At 30.3% G+C, this 24,836-nt stretch overlaps 1 long non-coding RNA gene across 7 annotated transcripts; it reads right to left on the reverse strand.

Annotated features, from left to right (window-relative positions):
- Positions 1-12,953: 12,953 nt before the first annotated feature.
- On the reverse strand, positions 12,954-19,020 carry LOC127262815 (uncharacterized). Of its 7 annotated transcripts, XR_007841273.1 has the most exons (8): positions 18,580-19,020; positions 17,725-17,917; positions 17,254-17,333; positions 16,862-17,102; positions 16,446-16,697; positions 15,473-15,650; positions 15,339-15,400; positions 12,954-13,866 (listed from the first exon to the last, which is right to left on the reverse strand). It is a non-coding gene; the product is annotated as an uncharacterized LOC127262815 (long non-coding RNA). The 7 variants fall into 7 exon arrangements; XR_007841274.1 differs by lacking the exon at positions 17,254-17,333; XR_007841272.1 differs by having other exon boundaries at positions 16,862-17,333.
- Positions 19,021-24,836: the final 5,816 nt, after the last annotated feature.

A 24,836-nucleotide genomic window follows, 5' to 3' on the forward strand; every position in this document is an offset into this window, starting at 1 on the left:
CATCGACATATCCTCATTCGCTATTCTCCAAAATCATAACGGTTCGTTTATTGGGGCATTGACCTGCATAGTGCCCTTGTCCATGACACTTATAGCACGTTACAATCTTTTCTTTTTGCTGTCCAAAATCCTTTATTTTCAACTTCGCAGCCTCATCCTTCTTATCAATTATTTTATATTTGCCTTTATCCATAGTTTTATCGAAAGGCTTAGCGAAAACAATTCCCTTAGATCTGGTAGAAGATACAACCGGAGCTACAGAACTGGTTGGGAACTTCCTTTAAGATGACAATCTGGTTGAGGTTGGTCTCTTGAGCTGCTCCTCGCGTTTGATAGTCAAATCCACAACTTCCGGAAGAGAACGAAAATGGTGCAGCTCAACCGTATCAGCTATCTCACACCTCAAACCCTTAATGAACCGAGCTTCTGTCAATGACTCGCTCTCATCAATATCCAGTCGCATCATCAAAATCTCCAATTCCTTAAAATATTCCTCCACCGATTTCAAACCTTGCACCAAGGACTGCAACTTGATATTCATATCTCGTTCATAACTTTGTGGCATAAAATGCCTCCTCATGATTTCTTTCAATCGGGGCCAAGTATCAATCGGATTTCGTTAATGCCGTTCTCTATAACGTCTTTCCTTCTCCCACCAAGTCAATGCATAATCCCTGAACTCATAAATCGCCATTCGGAATTTCTTGCCATCCGAGTAATTATGGCAGTCAAATGCCATATCGCACTTCGTTGTCCAATCCAAAAATTTCTCTGCCCCTCTTAATCCTCCAAAGGTGGGAAGGGTAATCGTAATGGTAGAAAGATCTTCATCCACTTCACCACGTCGATGATAAGTTCGGTCTCGTTCATAGAATGAGTGCTCTGAGTTACTACTATTGTGTGCGTCTGACCTCATTGAAGGACTCACATCACGATGACGAGAAGCCTCAGCTGCATCATATCTACCCCAAATATCAGCTACTCCAGAAGGAACCTCAGTCCGTGCCGTCTCCAAAGATGTCAACCTGTGATTGAGGTCCTCAATTTTCTTATTCACGGCGTACTCTACATGATCCCAAGTTGTCCTTTGTTGCATGGATAAAGTTTTTTCCATTTTGGCCTCCAATTGTTGCATACTCACTTCCAACAACTCCTTAAATTGTTCGAAAGTGGCCATCCTGCAAACAAAGACAAACTATATATATGTATATCGAAAGGTAAGTGCTCTCACTCTCTCTCACAACTCTCAGAAAGGAAAATCGGAAACAACCACAATCAAAAAAGAAGAAGCATTTTGAAAATACCTCAAACAGTATGTAGGAGTTCCTTCAAATGCAATACTCAAGGAGAAGTAATTTCGAACAAAAACAAGACGCATCAACTAGGAAACAAACTAGAGGATTCGACGCCAAACTATAATCGCAGAATGTAAAGAAAGTTTGACACAAGTTCTTATTCCATAATTACGCAACAAGCTAGAATCAAAATCCTTAGCACATCATTTGATCATGACAATCTCTCCTAACTCAAAAGAACCCCCACAGAAGGAGAGAACTACTTCCTCAAAACTGGTTTAGTGACTCTCAAGTATGATTATCCAAATGATCGACAATGCACTATAACAAGAAGAGAAAGTGTGTTGCTCAATTTATTTTTTTTTAATGCTCTAGGCTTTTACTTAATGTTTAGAGTGCGCCTTTTTCTAATTTATATTACCATCTTGGCCCTTTTATTGCACTTTTGCCACACTCCTAAAAAACAGGACGCAGTGCACTATAACCAAATTCAAACGCTATTTCAGAGAGCTATACAAAACCAAATCTCACGATTCAAAAAATTAAAATCAACTTCAAGGATTTATCTAACAGGAAAGAAAAGAATCACTCAATAATTCCCAGCCAATTGAGAGCAGTAAATCGAACAATTCGACTGCTCAAAACAGAAAACAGAATGTTGGACCCAAGATTTTCAGACTGACCAAAAATTGTCTTCCAGGTGTTTTTTTAAGATTTTGAGATCACAACACGGCGAAGCGGTGCCCACTGTATACAGGTTGTTAGTGCCGGCCAAAAATCACTACTACTTTTGTTCTTGAGAGACAAATTCAACAACACAACTTATGTTTGGCAAATAACAATGGATTGGAACTAGTTGTCATTTCCACTAGAGAGGGAATTTTTGAAACAACAAAATGGCTATTTCCAAAAACTATGAACTATCTCCAAATAACATGAACTAAACCTATGTTCTAACACAAATTTGATCAAACAGGACATAGAGACATATTATCGAACATGTTGTGAACAAGATAGCTACGAAATCTTATGGTCAAATCAACAACCGCTCTGATACCAATTTATGATATAGATTAGGATCATCTCCATGAATCAAACTCGAAAGACAAGTATCTAATATATACGGGAACTTACAAATGACGAATCGAAATCGAAAATCGAAATAGAAATAGGATGAGTCGAATTCCAAAAAAAATAATCACTCCTCTCAAGCAAGCACTTTCGAGAATCCACGGACTGTCCGAGGCTGCCGATGCATCTTCCGTCTGTCACGCAATTGCATCCGATGCTCAAACAATCGATTTGCCATCTCGGCGGATGGAATCGCTCCAACTCTAAGGAATCTCTTCAAAGTTAGGTAAACCCTCTCACAAAAATGTTCTCATCTAAGTTGTGTGTTCATAAAAAAAATAAACAAGGCTATATATACTAAATGACAAATTAATCTAAGTCACACATCTTAAGTGGCAAGCTAATCTAAACCACACATTTTGATTAAGATCAAAGGATCACAACCTCTAAGCAAACAAGTAGCTTCGACCGAGTTCGGGTTGCAATCGGTCCGTCTAAGTTCGGGTTCGGGTGATACTGAGCCGTGTCAAGAAGTTTGATTTCAGAGCCAGAAGATGTATTTTTATTGAGTATCCCTATGGAATCAAGATGTACAAGTTATATAATTTGGACTATCATGTGAAGTTCATATCAATGAATGTAATGTTTCATCAATTTTATTTTACTTTGAACATCTAATCCATCGGCGGTATGCTTTACAGCTTTCGAAAAATTGATATCCATCAACAAGGATCAAACCTGCACAGCTCTCCATTCTGGCGAAAAATCAGAAAATTTCAAAAAGAAAAAAAAAAAAAAAAAACGATTGCAACGCCATACTCTCGCTGCTCTATTCAAATTCCTATTTAGTTTCTACATATATGCATATATATATATATATATATATAGAATAGTAGGAATAATCATATAATAATAATAAATACATAATAATAACTATTGCTAATAATTAACATATATAATAATAATAATAATAATAATAATAATAATAATAATAATAATACTGCGCGCTGCTTACCTTATCTGCTTCTTTTGTTCTGTTGTTGTCTTTTATATATTTATACAAAATATAAACAAAAAAATAATAAGTAAATTAGTAATAATTTACATTGTTCATTCTACGCGAATCCAAACTAGGCCCGACAGGAGTCAGGTCACAAATCCAACCCCTGCACCACCAGACCATCTCTTACTGACAAGAAACTTTCAGATTTTGATTAAATGGAGAATGGTGCCAGGGCATTTAATGAAAATCTGCAAACATGCTGCTGTGCACGCACAATCTGAAAATTTCATAATTATTCGAATGCGAAGTCACACTTATTTTTCAATGAGTGTGAGGAAGAGGTTATTTTGAAGTTTCACGAGTCACAATGTTTTCATAATGTCAAAGAAGGAGTTTCATAGCATCATATTTTGATTGATTACATCTATGATGAATATTGCTATTTTGACATGATGTTTGTTTCGATTGCAGCCCCACTCGAGCATAATCAAGGTAGTTCAAGGGCAAACAGCAAAACAAGTGTGATGAGGGAAGTTTAATCGGCACCACCGATGATTTTCCTGACAATATTGAGTCATTATTTGAAAAGTACTTGAATTAATTTTACGATATTCGAGGATAAATAAAGATTAAATGTGAGGAGTTTGATAACTCTTGATTTTTCTATATTTTATAGCATATTTTATACATTTAATTATTTATTTATGTCGAGATTTGGTATAATTTATGTTAATTTATCCTAATAATTATGTTTATTTCATATTGTGTGTAATATTTTATATTTATTATAGTGTATAAATTAAATTAATTGATGTGTTACTTGGATTATATTTTTAGTCATTATTTACGTGTTATTTAAGTATAAATTTGGCTAAATTAATATTGTTTAATAAGTGTAGTACTCCCTCCGTCCCAAACACTGTGCAACATTTGTGTTTGGCACGGAAATTTAGGTGGAGAGTATTAAGTATGATAATTTGAGATAATTTGGATATTAAGTGATGTGATTGGAGAGAGAAATGATTATTTGTTTTTTTTATTTGAGTGATGTGATGAGATAAAGTGAAGTGTATATTAATATATGTATATAAATATTATTAATTATTTCTAAATTTGAAAATATTGCAGTGAGTTTGGGACAAATAAAAAAGGAAATGTTGCAGGGTGTTTGGGACGGAGAAAATATTATTTATTTAAATAAATATTTATAAAGTGTTTATTATTTATGTAGGTAAAATAATTTTTGAAAATTGTCTAGGAGTTCAAATTTGGCCTAAAAAAGTGAAAAAAACGTCTTCAGGAGCGAAAAAGAGCCGTTGGTGCGAAAATCAACAAAAGTCAACAACCAATGCTACGCGCGAAAAGAGATCGGTGGCTGCGCGAAATCCATGAGCGGAGAGGAATTCCCTGCATGGAGGTGAGCGAAGCGGCGGCTGCAATAAATCTGCACGAAATTTCAAACGGCAATTGTGCGGAAATCCATGAGCATAGTGGAATTCCCTTCACGAAGCTGCACAGAATTCCAACAACGGCTATTTATTTTGCCTCAGTTTCAGCGACGCGATGCATTTAATGTCGCTGGTCAGCGAACATTTACTCTGGTCAGTGGCGGCTGCATTAAATTTGCCAGACTCCCCCAGCTCTTGCATTTACTCCGGCCACTCTGCATTTACTCCATTTTTCTCCCAGCTCCATTATTTATCCAATTTTTGTTGTTTTGTGTATTTTTATTCTAGAACATTCTAGAAGAAAGGTAGTTATTAGTAAGTTATAAGTAGTAGTTATTAGTAACTATTTTTAGAGGTAGTTATTTATGGGCGGTTGTAACCGCCAAGCTTCTAGAAGATTTCTTCCCCTATATATATCATCTCTCATTGTATATTATATACATAACCATACAAACTACTTATCACTCCACACACTCCATTTTCTCCATTTATTTTCTCATATATTTTTTTCTAGCTTAATAATATGATATTTTCAGTTTCGATTCATGAGAAAATTGATTTTCTCCCAATTTTCTTTTAATTCTGCATACTATTTTAGCTAATAAAATTCCTATCATATTTCTCCATCCCACCTTCACCCAAAAATTCCATGTTTGATTTGAATTGTTCAAGCTAGATTTCGACACGGTTGTGGAAGTGCGTCAAATGGGTTAACTATCCATGCCTATGATCGCGTCGTATTCATTAATAGAGATTAGGTGGTTTGTAGCAGCTAAGTACGCGAGAACCTTGTCTACCTGATTAGTTGTGAGCTGAATTTAACCCCAATTAAAGAGAGGTATCAGAGGAGTAGAGCCACTAGTGAAACGGTTAAAAGAATAATTCATTGAGTATAGGTGCTTGCTTATTGGGTCACAAAAATATCCGGTGATAGTGGCTTTTCTTTCAAATAATATTCTTCGTCGGGTGTCGATGAAGCCTCGTTGTAAATCCCCTAAGGTCAAGGACCAACTAAGTCGATAATCGGGCTTAAGCGAGCAAATGCGATCACATTCCTTCATCCAAATCGTCCCGCAATTATATATTATCCGCTAGTACACCATCGTCATCCACTCATTTCATCCATGAAAAACTAGCCATCGAGGAATGCAAAAGTCACACACAAACACCCCGTTCCATTCTCTTCGAGATACGTATATTTTATTATTTTTTAGTTAGATTTAAATTCCGTAATTTTTCTTTTCAGCCTTTTGATTGTATTAACTCATTGCACTTTTAGTTAGATATTCGCATATTCCCTGAATTCGGCCCGGACACTCACCAGTTAAAGAAATCTTTTTATTTTTGACAAAGTTTTTGGAGTTATTACACGAACACACACATCACTATTTTCATTTTATACATATATCATTTTTTTGTATCTTAAAAATATTTTTATATCTTCCAAAACTCTTTGATCAGTCGCGGTCATAAAAGTCAGCGCGGTTAATATACCACTTATGATTGCTGCAATTTTGACATTAACAAGAAATAGAGTAAACTTTAATACAGGGATGTAGCCGAAAAGGCTAAATAGGGAATGAGACAAATTAGCATTATGTCATTAATGTAGCATTGAAGACTATTAGGCCAATACCGGAAAAACATCCAAACTCTTAATTGATCTCTGTCAAGCCTCACTTTAAATAAAGGGGAAAGAGATCGAGACTAATCACATCGATAAGGATGACGATCTCGATGATGATCTTCTGTATTACGACACAAGACATCTTCATGATCGCTTTTTGAATCACGACAATATAATAATGAAGTGGATAATTAAGAATTTGCATGACTATTCATTAAAACATCATAAAGTTTTAAACTGAAATGAGTTCACATGTGTTGCCTGCACTTACAAAAAATTGAGAATCAGGTAATCGCCAGCTAAAGTAGGTTTTGGATCACATATATTTCTAGAAAGAATGCACGGGGATATATATAGACCAATAGACCCACCACATGGTCATTATAATATTTTATAGTGTTTATTGATATGATTGTTTATTATTTACTCATAATATGATATTTAAGAGATTTTTTGCCTAAATTATTAAATTTCGACACAATTCTCTGATACTCTAATTAAGAGCACACGTCTGGATAATAATGGCGAACAGTCATCGAATGCATTTGATGATTATTACATGTCAATTGAAATTAATATAGAGCACCCAATTGCGCATATTCATAAAAAAATAGCTTGATGGAATTAAAAGATTGTAATTGGTTTTTATACCATTATTGATGAGATCTATGTTTCCCGTTTATTCTTGAGGACATGCAATTTTACGTATAGGATTACTCATAAGAATAAGGCCAACAAACTATCATAGCTATTCCCCTATAAATTTAGTATTTGGTCACGAATCAAAAATTTCTTATCTGCTTATATTTGACTGTGTTGTTTATGTTCCTATTTCATCTCTCCAAACGTACAAAAATGAATTCTCAACATAGATTAAACATTTATGTCGGATATGATTCGCCATCAATTATAAAATATCTTAAACCAAATGATAAGTGATTTATTCACTACAAGATTTTCAAATTGTCATTTTAACTAATCATATTTTATGACATTACGGAGAGATAAAAATGAACCGAAAATGGATATTAATTGGAAAATACTATTGAATTTTGGTGATTCTCGTACAAAACAGTGTGAACTAAAAGTTTAATGTATTATAAACTTGCAAAATATTACAAATTAATTACCGGATATATTCAATAACTCAAGTAAAGTTACTAGATCTTATATCAATGTTGTTAATGCTCCAGCTAAAATAATTTTCCTTGATGGATATATTGCAAGTGCTACTAAATCAGCGAAATGTTTAAAACGTGGTAGACTACTTGGTTCCTAAAGCATATATCCTTGAAAGAAAATAATAATAAATGATGATAATCATAAAAAAAAAAAAATCAGGATTGAAATTGATAAACCTCAATGTAATGAACAGTTCAATCCTAAAATAATTGCTCCAGAAGAGCATAATCTTGAAGAATATGGTGAGATTATTGAAAACTCAATCAACTACATTACTTTAAAAAAAATGTTGGAACCGTAAAGAGACAATAATTAATCATGCTTTCACATACAATTTAACACTTGATATAATGGAAGAAAATGGAAATTCATAGCCAAAATCGATTTATGAATGTCGGCAAAGAAATGACTAATCAATATGGAAAAATGCGATTCAATTAGAGTTTGACTCATTAAAAAAGAGAAGTCTTTAGACTAATTTTTCAAACACCAGATGTTATATAAAATTGGTAGAATGCAAATAGGTGTTTGTACAAAAAAAATTAGCTTAATAAAATTGTGAGATATAAAACTCGTCTTATAGCTGAGAGATTCTCGCAAAAATCTAAAGTAAATTTCGATGAAACATATTTTTCCGTTGTTGATGGAATAACATTTAGACATCTTGTCACCCTAATAGTGAGAAAAACTCGACATGCGTCTTTTAGATGTAGTTATTGCATATCTTTATGGCTCACTGGATACTAATACTTATATGAAAGTTTATAAGGAATTCAATTTGTTTGAAGCATACAAATCAAATCCAAATGAATTATATTCCATCAAACTGAAAAGGTTGTATAAACTTAAACAATTAGGGCGAATATGGTATAACCGTCTCAGCGAATATTTAATAAAAATAATATTATTCTAAAGAATGTGGTATACCCTCTCCATTCTAACATAATAGACCTCTTTTTCATTTTTGTACATCCCACTTTACTTGGCATCTTGCTATATTGGTAAAAATTACTATTCAAAACATAATTAACAAAAAAAAATTAATTTAATTAACTTCATAACATATATCATACATTATTTATATACATATAGGACTCATTCAAAACACTTTTATTAATATTTCTTTCTTTAATAAATAAATATTTTTATTTATAGTTAAAAAATTTCATCTTTTATAAAATTAGTTTATGTAAATTATAAATAAATATAGTTATTTCTTTATTTGCATTATATAAAATTTTATCTCTATAAAAAAAAATATTCATATTGCATAAATTTTGTTGAGATGTGACTTTTAAAATATTTAAATGCATATTATAATTTTTTTAATCATATACGCTAATTCTTATTTTAAAACCGCATATAATACCACTCGCATAAAAAATAATAATATTATATCATAATTTATAATTATTAATTATCTAAATTTCATTATTTTAAATATCGTGTCACAAATCAATGGTGTTAATTATTTTGTGACATATAGAGTATATGTTAATTATTTTCAAAAATAAATAATTTAATTATATATATATATATATATATATAAAGAAATCAAAATTTTTGTAAATGAGTTTCTAAGTATAAAATGAGATAAATTTATCTAGGGATGTGGCTTAGATGGATGTGGATGTTTTAATTGAACTATACAATGTATAGAATAATTCAAAGTCTCTTCCAATTTACTATTGAATTTTAAAAAACTTGCATCTAACTTAAGTATGACAATGGAATGGAGTTTGTTTGGGGAATTGGATTGGATTTATCCTATTCATCCAATTTTTTTCCCCCGAAAACATCAAATCAAACATCTATTTTTCATTTTTTATATTATACTAAAAATCAATTTTACATTCAAAACATCAAATCAACACCTATTTATATCACATCATACAACTATTCAAATTTAAAATTTTTACTGTTCAAATCCCAACTCAAAATCCAAACCCCCAAACAAACACACCCATTAATGTAGAGATGAAATTCTTGCGTCGTGTTGCTTTTTTTCAAAAAAATATTTTGTCTAATTTTGATTTGAAATTTAATTTAAATATTATTTTAATATGATATTTTATTAAAAAAAATAATAATTAGTTGATTGAAATAAAAAACAAATAAATCTTATAACTAATAGATTTTTTTTATTATTATTATTTTAAGCATTGGTACGCATTTTTATTCAAAACATTTAGATTTGATTTGAATTCTAAAATAAATTTGAAAATTTGATCAGTAGGTTTTGTTTGATGTTTAAGAATTTCACGTGTATTGATTTAATAGGAAATATATATTGATTAACAATTTTGACTTTTTTATTCATAATATAATTAATATTCTCTCCGTCCATAATATTTATTTTCATTATTTTTTAGTCTATCTGTTAAATTGATCTCATTTTTAATTTGGAAAAATTAACAAATTAACATTTAATTATGACCTTCCATTCAACACTTAATTATGATATTTCATTCGATACTTATTTACAACAAATACAACTAAGTTTATTACCTTATCTCTCTTTTATTTATTTTAATTTTTAACTAAATTTTCAAAAACACCCCAACTACATATTATTTTTCAATAAAATATTTATTTTCTTAATTTCTATATCGGACCCAAGTTGACTAATCTTAATGGACGAAAGGAATAGCACATATTAATTATTATAAATATATTACTCTCTCCGGCCCAATACAATAATCTTATTTACCATTTTTTTCCGTCTCAAAACAATAGTCTTATTTTCATAAATAATCATATCACCATAAAATTACCCTTACTTTTTCATTTTTATTACACAATTGCCACTATTTTTTACATTAATATACTCGCAAGGACAAAAAAGTCTTTTTATCCATATTTTTTATCAACTACTAATATAATATCAATATTTCTTAAATCTCGTGTATATCTCAATTAAAACTATATTTATGGGATGGAGAGAGTATTAAAAAATTTACAATCAATTTTTTTGTTGTGTGGCTGCCGCCACCCCATCCCCCCGCCATCTTCTTCCTTCTTCTTCCTTCTTTTTTTCATTTCTTCTTCTTTCTTTATTTTTTTCTCTCTTCCTTCTTCCATCCTCTTATTCTCTTAATTCTTTTTCTTTTTCTTTTTCTTCTTTACCATTCAAATAAGTTTTACAAGTTGCACAAAATTTCAACTATAAAAATGGACCGATCATGACCAGCCCAAAATGATCGGGCAAAATCAATATAGTTTGATCCAACATGATTTTGTCAGTGTGAGACAACTTCAAATGGCCAAATTTTCTCTACTCAATGTAGATCGATTTTCCGGCCCAAGCTCGGTCGATGGTACAAAAGGACTTATGTGGTATAACGACATGCAAACCAGAGAATGCCAAATCCAAGAAATTTAAATAATAGCCCAAAATGATTATTCATCCATGGAGTTTAACAAGTTGAGGGGAATTTATAGAATTGATTATGAAATTTGCAATGAATAATGTTTACGGAGTATTCACACAAGATAATGTGGAAAGGAAAAATGCAAGAAAGATGGCCGATGGACTGGTTGCACAGTTAAGAGCCGATAAACGAATCAAGCTGTTCGTGAATTTGGTTTGATTCGGCTTGGTTCAATTTGATTTAAGCTTGTTTGTGAACGTACACGAATCGAATCGAACAAAATAAATAGATTTGTTTTGTTAATGAACGAGTCTGAGCTTTTTTCGCGAATGTTCGCAAATAAGACTTATATTCAGGGGCGGAACTACACTAGGGCTTGGGGAGTCAATTGACCCGCCAAGCCAAACTTTTTATGACTTTTTTAGTATTAAAAATATTAATTTTTATTTATTTATATACAATTTGCCCCCTAAAACTATCTAAATTCATATATAAAGCTATCATTATTATTAATTTAAATTTATTAGCTAAATATTAAATAAATTATAACAGTTTGCCCCCCAGAATTTAGATGCTAGTTTTGTCACTGCTCATATTCATTTGTTAAGCATTCAAGTTTAATTCGTAAAATTTTTTTAGTATTCAAACGTTAACGAACGAATACAAATACTCCCTCCATCCCGTTGGAAGGGTGACGTTTGTTTTTTGAACGTAGATTTTTTAATATTAGTATTATATTGGATTGTAGTAAAAAGACAAAAATATCCCTATTAGTATGGTGTAATATAAAAGTAATGACATTTGTATAATAAAATTGTAAGTTGAAAGGGTATTTATTATGGGAAGTAGATAGTACAATTACTAAATTATGAAATTGTAACTTTTTTTTGGAACGGACGAAAATAGAAAATGATAACCTTTCGATGGGACGTTGGGAGTATTTAAAATTTGGTCCAATTCGCCCCATTAACAACTCTATGCAAAGTGGAGGTACTTGACGTTTTACATGGACAATAATATCAATCCATAGAACAATTCTTGCAATTTATTTTTACTGATTTTATTTATATTTTTTCCATTATAGTTTTATTTCGATGTAATCAGTTTCAATTGACTCTTAAAACCAAGATTGATTTCTAGGCCAACAATCAAATTTTGAAACTCAATTCAGAACAAAATGAACTTAGATGTGACTACTCACCTTGCTAACCAAATTTGAATACAAAAATGAATAAGTAATGAAATATATTAGTAATACTGTTATTTAATTAGCTTTAACTTTTTATATTTAAAAAAATACATACATATATATATATAAGTTATAACTATATATTTTTAAATCCTAGTCAAGTTTCATTGTAACTACAACTAAAATCAGATTGAAAATATAGTTCAAAATTTTTGCTTTTATTTTTAACTTAAAATATCATTAATTTATACATGATTTTTTTCATTTTATTTAAAATTATACCCTCTAAACTTTTTTTTTATCAAAATAAACATAACAAAAATATGGAGATATGAATAATAACCAATAAGTAAAGACTCTGCTTTAAAACATATTTATTTCAAATTGATTTTTTTTTTTAATGATTTTGGTGTAAAAAATATTTTGATGTTTAGTGTTTATTTGATATTGATTTTTTTTTTTTTTTTTGGATTTTGGTTTAAAAAATACAGTGACATGATATTGTTGGAGCCTAAAATTTGGATACTCCAAGACTGTTGTCGGTGTGAGTTTCGGAAGTACTTCAAAGAGCTTGTCCGATGTCTGATTGGGAGAGGCTCTTTTGGTGGAGCCTGCACGGCTTCGAGCCTAAATGACCGATTTCGATGAAGTTAATTAAAATCTACTAAAACTCGGATAAATCTACCGAAACCAGATAAATGCATGCTGGAAACATAAATTACCAAAAAATTAACAAAAGATAATTTGAATTAGAACATAATTGGATAATCTCCTAAAATCTATAGATAAACTAATAAAATGATGAAGAGTTGTAGAAGAGATGTGTATTATTGTCGTATGTGCTGTGTGTTTTACTAAATTTAATCCTAAGATCAAGTAACTGCCCCATCTACTGAAGATGTGGTTACAATTATTTTTTCCACTCATTCCAACTGCCTGACTACTTCCCCTCTCAATTCTCAACCGTTGGACTCAATTTGAACCGTCTCCATTGCACTTGAACCGGTCCACAGCTCCATCCGAACTGCCGCTATTATAACTTAGCCGGTCTGCGGGGTTTTATCTCCAACAATTTCGAGTTGTATGGAGTCTTCAATTCTTTCTTCTGTCGGTATGTCTCCAGGGAATCCTTTGAATGAAACATTAAGGTGTGTGGATCTTCCATTGACGATCAGTATGGAACCATTAACCTAAAGCCAATTGAGGTTGTTGTCTTAGGGTCTGTGGAGGCTATTGCTTTCGATCCTGTAGAGGCAATAATCTTTTGCTTTGTGGAGGCACCATAGTCCAATGTAGACTGTTGCTTTCGATATTTGTAAAGGCAACAGACTTTGGCTTCATGGTGGCAGTAAGCCTTGGGGCTCCATTGCTGCTGGGTAGTTCCATAGGTCCGTTGTTGTTGGGCGGCCTCCACAGACTGAGGCTCCATTACTTCTGGCCGAATTCACGGCTCCATTGCTGTTGGATGGTCTTCATAGACTGAGGGTCATTTGTGTGTTTTTTTCTTCGAACATCCTTTACGTTCAGGTGTTTTTGGACCCATGTCCAATAATGACCTCCTCAAAAGGATTGGGCGATTTTTTCCATGAATTTCCTCTCCACCTTCGGTCTCAAATGTTATATTGAGGGTTATGGAAGGTATCATCGAAAGAACTATCTCAACGTCTCCGACTTCATCATCTGAAAATCCAACAACTTGAGTCAAGAGATCAGCGTGCAGTGGTGAGTTCATTTCGTGAATATTTTGAAATGAGTGCACTTTATGTACCCGCAATAATACATAAAATTAACAAATAATTAAATAGTTATCTAGACAATGGAACATGTATGGTCAAAGAAATGATAAGCTGAGAACACCAGATAATAATAAAAAAAAAATAATGTCATTATACATGTTAAACCGAATCCAATGTAAGCATTGGTGAACGAAGTGAAGATAATTAAACTAGAAGTTGCAAATGTGCAAATTTATATGAGTAAGGGGAGATGATAATCTTTTTCACAATCTTTTTAATAATGGACTCGCTGAAATGTGATAGCATGAGGAATGGACCATGGACCATAACTTTCATTGGATACCCATGTTACTTTTCTAAAACTGAGGGGGACAACCAACATCAAGACCAACACCACTTTTAATCTATAATACACAAAAGAAACATTATCATTTTCACTTTGTCTCACAAAATATGGAAAAATAATATTATAGCCAAACGTTGTTGCTTGTGCATTTTTGCAATGATTTAGCTTCTAACAGGACAATATAACAATATTTATTATAATTTAACCACACCACTATTAAATGAAAGACCATTTTTCTCTAATTCATTTGTTTTTTCTTTTTCTTTTTTTTAAAAAGAAAAATACAAAAAAAAATGAGGTGCTAGAACTCCAAGATTAAAACTTCTTATGTAAGAAATACTTTTTCACCACATGGTAACAAATCACATTTCAAAACATCATTGAGTTTTGTAGAATGATGTTCACCCAATGAAACCTCTTGCGTTTGTTCTAATTGATTCCAAACGACTTAAGTTTTTTAAGGCCTTAGACTGGTAGTCACATCCCACGATACTTGAATACTACTCTAGGACAGCTCAATAACTTCAAATTGTAGGTCTCAACAATCCATATCCTTGTTGGGTGCGAGATAATAATGGCCATCAGCATGTAAAGAAAACCTCAACATTATCAATCACACAACCAAACACATCAAAATGTACAATATGCTTAAGAAATGAACAGTTTGACAAATCACTCTATTTATAGTTTAAAATAAACAAAGAATATATGTTCAGGACAGTAAGTTCAGGGAACACAAATGAAGATGCTAGTTTTATTATAATAAAACAAAGAAATAAGTGGACATTTGCGCAGAGATGTGGAAACTATGTTTTATTATTTTTAATTTTGTTTTCAAAGTTGCCAAAAAATGAGTTAAACATTAAAGTGAATTAAAAACATAGTTAAATACTGCATAAAAATCTTTAAGGAAACCATCCATATAGTGTGTTATTTATTCACTTATCATTTTTTATTTTTACATCCAGATAGTGTGTTATTGTAGAACATGCATTATACATAAAAATAGTGTTTACTATTTATAGTAATGTTCTATTCATAATGAGGGAAATAAAATCATTCATGAGTACCTTCATTAGTTCTTAAAGAAGGCAAGGTGTTATTGCAGATGTGCTTGCATCAACAATTCAGACTGCAAGAAAACACATATATGATCAACAACAAAGTACATTGAAGCAGTCAGAATTGTAGTTCAGACTGTCACCTTCACTAAGGGAGTGTGCTGTTTCCAGGATTTAGGTTGTTCTTGTTTAATATTTCAAAGATTCAAATTGAGCTCACTCCTAACAAACACATATATTTTATAAAGAGATTCTTCATCAGTTCAGTGAACAGGAATTTCCATATATTCTGCAGCCCTGATGAAAACTTCCATGACCTTGCTGCAATATTATAAAACATGAGAGACATAAGAGATGAAAGCAAAACCATTTCAGAAACATTCTAAAATGAGTGGAGGTTTTCGTTCCGCATTGTTTCAAGTAGCAGCAGGATAGTTCCAAGAAATTAAATGGATTCATGCATAATAATTAACAAATACCGTGAGTACACCTTCAGAGCAAGTGTGTGTGGATAAGGTAATCTGATTAAAATTAAAATACCAGTGTGCGACTACAAGTGGACCCTACACATGCAAAAATGCATTGAAGGAATATAATTATGAAAGTTTTTTAGGAACATAATTCACATTTCAGTCAATAAACACTTTCAACCTGGGTGTGAATTTTTATCAAGGTAATATAAAATAGAAAGCTTCTTGATACGCTTTCTTTATTTCTGAATGAGGTACTCTTGGCTCCAATCCAGTTATGCTAAAAGGCTCAAAAACTTTAGCATATATATATATACAACACTAAACAAACCATAAATAAACTCATTTTGAAAAATTTCTTATAATTCTTGAAATAGAAATCAACATATAGAAAGTATAAGATGTTGCAAAATTACAACTCTTTCTTGCTCTTCTTCCCTTCAAATACAAAAGAATTACTGATATTAAATATATATATCTAGTAAGAGAACACTTAATACACAAAATAATCAAGAAGCACAAAACTATTTCAACACAACTCTTGAATAATTAATGATACGAGGAAAGAGACAGAGAGAGAGTTACATTCACTGCAACTACGTATTGAGTTTCTTATCTTATGATGTTTTGTCTATCCTTTGAGTACCTAATCTTGGGGCAGCAGATTTGGTTCCCCGGCCTCGTTCAACCAACATAGGCCTGTGCCCAATTGTCGGTGGAACAAACTACAATGGCAGCTCAGAGATCGTCAACTACTGAGCCATTAGATTTTAGATTCAAACTTAGATGAAGAGTTCATAAAAAGAGCAACATTTGTGCCCCAGGGATCATCATTATCATCGACTTTTTGGCTGGATTTTGCACTCGAGGGTCTTTATATAGATTTCTAAAAAATGATCTGAAAATACACAAAATAAATCATCATCATCATCATCATAATTATTTTTCCTTGGTGTGTTCATCGATAAGGTATTTGAAACAAGAACCAATTATTTTGGATATTAGAGGAAATCATGAAAAATTTAGGAACTGGTGATACTGTTGAATCAATGTCAATGTTACCTTGTGGTTTTGGAATTGAGACAGGTTGCTTTTGAGATGCTCAAATATTTGCAAGAGCAGTAAGTGGTGTTGTTTTCTCTAGTGGCTCCATGTCATCCCAACCATCTTTGTCACTATCCAACTCTCCATGAATTTAATTACCCATATCCCCCCATCCATCAGTCTACGTAAGAGATGGTGGTACAGGATGGTCACTGATCAGTCAAATCTATTCAAGAATGTAGATGGGCCAGTGTTGTATCTGTGTTTTCCAATGCAACATAAAAATAGAGGGAAAATATTAGTATAACAAATAGCCTGAACAAATTATCTAAGAAATTAGATATTCGCTATATTGTTGTCCTGCAAGCATTTTACAAGAAAGACGAGACATATGGATGAGATAAGAATACCGGTGTTGGCATGGATAACAAAGACGCAGGAGGTTTACTTGTGCTTGACAAGGTGACTTTAATCTGTTCTGAATATTTACCTTTCAAAGCCAACAAACTCATTACCCATCTTCATAATGATCATGGAAGTGTCAAGAGGATTATATTCATTGATAAGAACATATCCCTATTTGGTTTAGAGGGCAAAAATTTTATTCTCTCCATTAAATGCAATTAGTACATGTTTAAGAAACTTCCTAGAAGCTTGACAAAAAATTGAAAAAACAAAAAACAAATGGGTGACGGTTTCCAAGAACGGGTGGTAGTACCATCATGTTTACTTCTATGGCAAATCATTCAACCAATATCAGAGTACAATCAAAGCAAAGAAGAAACTACAAGTACTAAAAATTGTCACTCTAGATTATTTACAAGGGGTTTTAAAAGTTATTAAGTAGTAGCTGAAATACAAAATAGAAATGCATTTATTACCTGCCATAACTCCAAATTTTTGGTAGTTAAAAGGAAAAATTCAATTTACAGCCCGCATATTGTAATAAACTTGTATATCCATGTATAGATGAGAATCATGTGGCATCCTAGCGGTTGAAGTGGTTGCATATGTATTCAAGCCCTGACAAGGCCTTCAAAGAAACTTCCATTTGCTAGCTTTGTGATCAAATACCTGGAAATGATAAAGATAATTAAGCATCCACATATATTAAATATTGCTTGTAATATCAATAATGTTAATATCAATCATAGTTTAACATAACAAGCTCTTATATGCCCCAAAAGCATGTTTGTTTTTCAAAACTTCAATCAGGTCAACATAAAAATTTTGATTGGTAGGCATAGGTAAATACACACAATAGCAATACCATTTAAGATGAAAATAATAAATAAGACCTCAAGAAAATTGCATTGTAGGCAAAATATATAGGACTGATGATTCAAACAAAAAAAGCATAAATTTACTCCACAACAATAATGCAATAACCAAAAAGATGTAGTTGTTATAAACACAAATTGAGCTAAGTTATTCAATCTCTACTTACATTAACAATCTATAAAAATTGGCAAAGAATGAAGCAATTTGTTTACTATGCAGTATAGTTTAGAAAAAAAAATCTACATGTTACAAAAGACTAAACAAGCAGGCCAGATTGATCGTAATCAGAGTAAAATATGAATATAATAAGATCATCTGGACCCTATTACACTCTTCCACTACATCTTGTATCTGAAGTTTTGTTTACAAACGCCTAAAACTTGTTGACACTACATCTAAAATATAATCTTGTTTTATGAAGGTCCATTATGCCAAAGAAATGCGGCCTAGATTACCTGTAAAGGAAAAAATAGTCAAGCAAAGAAGATGTTGGACAGGGGCTGACTGGTTTAAAAGACAAAACAGTGACGGTTAAGGCTTTGATTATGGCTATGGAAGTTGGAGTTGAGAAGGCAGCGATGACGATAGTGGTGGGTAGCAGGAGCCAGAAGGTGGTGGTGACGGTTTGATGGTGGTGGATATGGAGAAGCAGGTGGCAGCGGCGTTGATTGTTATTGGCGCCGACCCTTCTAACACCATGGCGCATATTTCTCAAACGCCCCGGCCTCGAGTTCGGCCCATTTACCGTGTACGCCAAACGGACATTGTTTCCACGGAAGGAAAATGGCGCAGCGGCCGGAGCTTGACCGGTGGACGGCGAACTGACCAATCATTTATCGAAGGCAAAAGAAAGATGAGAGGGTAATATTGTGGGGTTGGTTTTTTTTTTTTTGGAGATTGAAATAGATTTGAAAAGGTTTGATAGAAAACTGAAGAAGATGAACGGGTAAAATTGAGTTTTTAAGTGGCAGGTTTGTTTAATTAACTGGTTGTTTTTCGAAAAAAAAAAAAAAAATCAATTCGTACAAAATATCTCATTATATATTATTTTAATATAAAATTTAAATTAAAATTTTTTCAAATTAATTAAAAGAAACATACCTAATAATCTCAATTTATAAGATATAATATATATACATATATTAAATAATATGAGATATTCACATCCAAAGATGATGGGGAGATATTTTGTTTTTGTCATAGTATATCTTAATTAAAATACTCCCTCCGTTCCACATATTATATCAAATTTTCTATTTTTGCTCTTCCTATATATTATGTCATTTTTTTTTTTGAAAAAGTATTTTATATTTTATAGAACATGATGAATAGTAAAGATTCGGAATAGGAGTTTGAAATTTTGAGAAATAGTAGAGTTGTGAAGTATTTTTTATTTCCAAATATGTTCATAAAATTTTAAAATGAATTTTATTTTTTTTTTTTTTTGTGAATTTAAAAATTTTTGAGAGTTTGAATTGATGGTTGAAACTTAAAAATAGAATGTTGAGTACCAAAAATAATGTTACTTAAAAAAATAAATAAAATTATTTGAAAAGATAATGTATTTTCATTTGTAGCGTGCAAGCATATTTTTATAAAAATAAATAAATAACGCCACCTTCTATAAGTTATATATTATTCATATATATATATCATGTATTGGACACACTTTTATTGTTGAACCATATTAATGTATGTTATTTTATTAGTGTTCAATCTTTTCATATTTTTTCTTTTTAAATTTTATTGAATGCATTGCCAAATCACATCATAATATATGTATCATTGTGGTAATGATCAATTATTTTAATTTTTATCTTGTTAAAGTTTATATTGATTGAATTATTATATTACATCCCAATACTTATGTTCTATGTAGTAGTGATTATTTTATTTTATTATTATTATTATTATTTTTGTCTTTTTAAACTTTATTGAATGTCTTGTTAGATAATATCACAATTCTTGTTTGTCATTATACTGATCAATTTTTCAACTTTTGTATTGTTAAAATTTATTACATTATATTTTATTATTGTATTAGATAGCTTTGAGCACACTACATTTGTTACATCACATTATATCATTCATGTCATCACTTTTATTTTCATTAATTTTATTATTATACTAATTATTCACGTATTTATTTCGTCCCAATTAAAAATATTATTTTATATCACTTTCATTTGTCCCACTAAAAAGTAATTATTTCTTATTATTATAAAAACAATCACATACTATTAACAAAATACTCTTAATTTTTACCTAAATTATAAATATATTATTACACATATACATAAAATACAAAGAAGAAAAATATCAAAGTCACCTTATATATTTCTACTAATTAATAAAATATTATTATTTTTTAATATACTATAAAACCCCAAACGGTATATTCGTATGAGACACAGGAATATTTTTAATATATTTTATTATTATATCACATCATCATTATTACCATAATTTATTTCGTATAATATAAATTATAAATACTCTATAGGGTGTGTTCGTTTGTAGGATTTTGTCAAAATCCTACTATTCATCCAAAATTTTCCCCCTAAGAATATCAAATCAAACACCCATTTTTTATTTTTTATATTCAAAACATCACATCAATACCTATTTATATCATATCATATAACTATTCAAATTCAAAATTTTTACTATTCAAATCCCAATCCAAACCTCCAAACAAACACACCCTATATTGACAAAAATCTATACACTACATTTCATTAAAATATATATATATATATATGGGAAAATAGCAAAAAACAGTACCTTATACTTATACTCAATTATCATACTTATATTTTAATTGTCACCCTAGCAAAATATATCATTTGTGTATCACAATGTCGCAGTGACTTGTACTTCACTGATACCCTAACAAAATATATCTTGTACATATTACAATTTTGCTTGAAAATTGAAATATCTTGTATGTCATACTTTTTCTAAATGTATTTTGTACATATTTTATATTATCCAATATTGTACGACGTGTCATTCAAGGGCAACAATGCGTGAATTTGGCAAGCTGTGAAACTCACACGCGATCAATGTACTGAAATAACAAAATTGTAACACTTAAAGAATTTATTTTCTAAGGTGACAATTAAAAGACGAGAGTGATACTTAAGTTTTCAACTTTTAGGTATGACAATTATTTATATCATCTAACATTTTTATTTATTTTTTTCTGAAAAGAGAAAAAGTAGTTCATAATTGATTTAATTTTTTGGATTGCGAAAGATCATAAAACTGAAACTCTCTATTTCAAATATAAGAATTCGTGCATATTTATACTGACGTACAAATCAGCTAAATAAGAAAAGAATCCTACAAACATCTTAAATAAGATAATTACTATAAATATATAATATATAATATACTCCATTTGTCTCATTGCAAGGTTGTCATTGATTTTTTGTATGTTAGATCTTTGAATACATTTGTAGAGTAAATTATTCAAATATAGAGATATTTTTAATGTCAAGTACAATGATGCAAAAACTAAATGACAACCTTGCAGCGGGACGGAGGGAGTATATATTTTCTAAATATATTTTAACATTTTTCCTCAAACTCAAGATATGATCGAACAAACTTGAGTTTGCCAGAAGTGATCGAAAAAAATGTAGCCGAGATCTTCCACGAACGAACTTGAATTTGCCAATATTGACCGGAAGTGGTGTAGTTGTCCACTGGATCAGAATCAGAAGCAGAACTCTCAACACCGTTAGAGTTGGAAATATGACTCACTCGCTCACAACGGAATTAGAGTCGAAAGTAGGACTCACTCACTCTTAATAGAGTTAGAGTTGAAAATACGACTCGCTCGCTCACAATAGAGTTAGAATCGGAAAGAGGACTTGATCGCTCTCAATAAAGTTAGAGTAAAAACATAGGACTCTCACTATCATTAGAGTCAAAGTAAAACTCTGTCAGTAAATATCAAAGTAGCAGAGATGAAGATAGCATGAAAATGACAATATCACCGTGTATAGAAATATATACATCAATAATATATAAAAATATATGCGGGATATACGGGTCATGGATATATCCGGAGAGAATTTGGCTCTGTTATAGTATAAAATTTAAATTCTCTATTTCAATTATAAGAATTCGTAATATTTATAATCATGTACAAATTAGCTAAATAAGACAACAATCCTACAATCTCTTAAATAAGATAACTATCATAAATATAATATATACTCCCTCCGTCCCCGATATGGTGTCACAGTTACTGTGAACACGAAATTTAGGAGGGTATGATTAGTAAATAATTAAGAATATATTAGAAAAAAATATTATAATATAATAAAAATAAATATAGATTAAATTTAAGATAATAATTAGTAAAATTAAAAATTATAATTTGAAATTTAAAAATATGATTAAAATGTGTAATATTTTTCCAAAAAAGAAATGTGACATAAGATGTGGGACGGACGAACATGAAAAATGTGACATTATATGTGAGACGGATGAAGTATTTTCTAAATATAGTAACACTCTCAATTTATAAATGCAATTTTAACATCTTCAAGATGTTATCACAAACCATGAAGAGGAAAATTAATCTCGTTGAAAAATATATATCAGGAGGAATTGCGAAGAATGACATAATTGTTTGTTCAATTATTATTTCTAAAATTCTGTATATATAGATTTTCAATTTTTGTCGTAGCTTTCAAATGAAGAGATATATCTTTTTGTGCATTATAGATCTCCTTATAGTAGAAAGTGAGTTCTTCCAACAACATCGAGATGCAACAGAAGGCTTGGTCTATCACCATTACAAAAATGTACAGTTGTTTTCCTAGTGTTGGCTTTTGGTGTAGCCGTTGATATTGTAAATAACTACATTCGTATTGGAGAGAACACAACAAGAACGTGTGTAAAAAAATAAAAATTATTTGAATAAATCATTTCAATATTTTGTTAGAAATATTTTAAAAAGTTAGATACAACAAACCTACAAAGATTATTATCTACTTAGACCAAGTTTCACGTGTAGACCATGACAAAACAATTACCTAATTGGAAGTTGTGGGATTGTATTATCTATGAATTTGACATTTTTTTTTTCGGAGCACAAAACACATACAATGATATTAATATAATTAATCAATCTCTAACTTTTAATTTTTTTTTAAACGACAAGTCCAAAAGTAAGTTATATGTAAATTGTCACCAATATATTGAGACATTATCTCATGGATGTAATATATCATTTATAGATGACATTTATCCAATCTATTCATCTACTTCAAGACCTAAAATGCATTTATTTGCACAATGTAAAAAAGTTGCTCAAAAAGATGTAGAACGTGTTTTTGATGTTTTACAAGCTTGATTTGTTATTATTTGACGCCCGCCACTTATTGAGATATTGATTTAATTGGTAAGATTATGAAGATACGTATCATACTGCATAATATGATCATTGAAAATGAAAAAAAATATATGTATGCATATTATTATGATGCATGAGTGAAGGTAAATAATATTAGCAACACTACAAAACAGTTAAAATTTAGTTAAAAAAATTTCGTAATAAAAAGTAAAAATTCATCGTAAAAATATTTTTGCGACGAAACTCATTTTATCGCCTATACCGCGTTAGTAAAAATCTTTGGCGATAAATATGACTTTCGTTACGAAAAATAAGTGTTATTGCAATGAAAACTAAAAAAAAAAGAGATATAGCTATGAAAATATGATTTTGTAACTAAAGTTCTTTTGCTATAAAATTAAAATTCATTACAAAAGATTTTTAACAATCAAATATGTAAGAAAAATTTAGCCAAATGATTTTAGCTATGAAAAATAATTTTGTAGCTAAAACTTTTCTGCTATGAAAGTAACATTTAGCAAAATAATTTTAGCGACAAAATTAATTTTGTAGTATATAATTTATCTTTAGTAATGAAACTAATATTTGTTACTAAGTAACACATTTTAACTAAAAAATATTTTATAATTACAAATATTGTAGCCAATTAGATATACTTATTTTTTATTTTTTTATTTTTGTAATGACCCATGTTATTCATATTCTCTATATAGATATATCATAATTATAAAATTTATAAGAAATATAATGTGACTTAGAACATATCAATAACCCAAAGCAATTTGATTAAAAATATATGGCAAAACTTTGGTTCAATAAATAATTAAGTTATTTTATTTTATTTTGATTTCAAAAATTTCTATTATGTTTGTAATGTGTTGTTTTCTTAAAACAATTAATTATTATTTCTAAATTTTATTTTATCAATTAACCAATACTAACTATAATAATAAAAAATACAACACAAAACATTTTTATAATAAAACTAAATAAATCAAAAATAGGTTAAAACTAGACTTAATTAAATAATAAATAATATAAATTATTGTTTCAATCAATTATTAATAAATCAAAATATTGATAAATAATAATAATTTATTAATTACTTACATAATATAAAAATATAACTTTTTTTTTTTTCTAAATATATATATGCATACATAAACGTGGAAGTAAAAGTGTGTTTGTTCGGGGGATTGGATTGAATTTATACTATTCATTCAATTTTTTTTCCCCAAAAACATCAAATCAAACACTTATTTTTTATTTTTTATATTATACTAAAAATCAATTTTACATTCAAAATATCACATCAACACCTATTTATATCACATCATACAA

This window comes from Andrographis paniculata, unplaced genomic scaffold (genome assembly GCF_009805555.1).
Source record: "Andrographis paniculata isolate CXL003 unplaced genomic scaffold, ASM980555v1 Contig66END, whole genome shotgun sequence".
NCBI classification, from domain to species: domain Eukaryota; kingdom Viridiplantae; phylum Streptophyta; class Magnoliopsida; order Lamiales; family Acanthaceae; genus Andrographis; species Andrographis paniculata.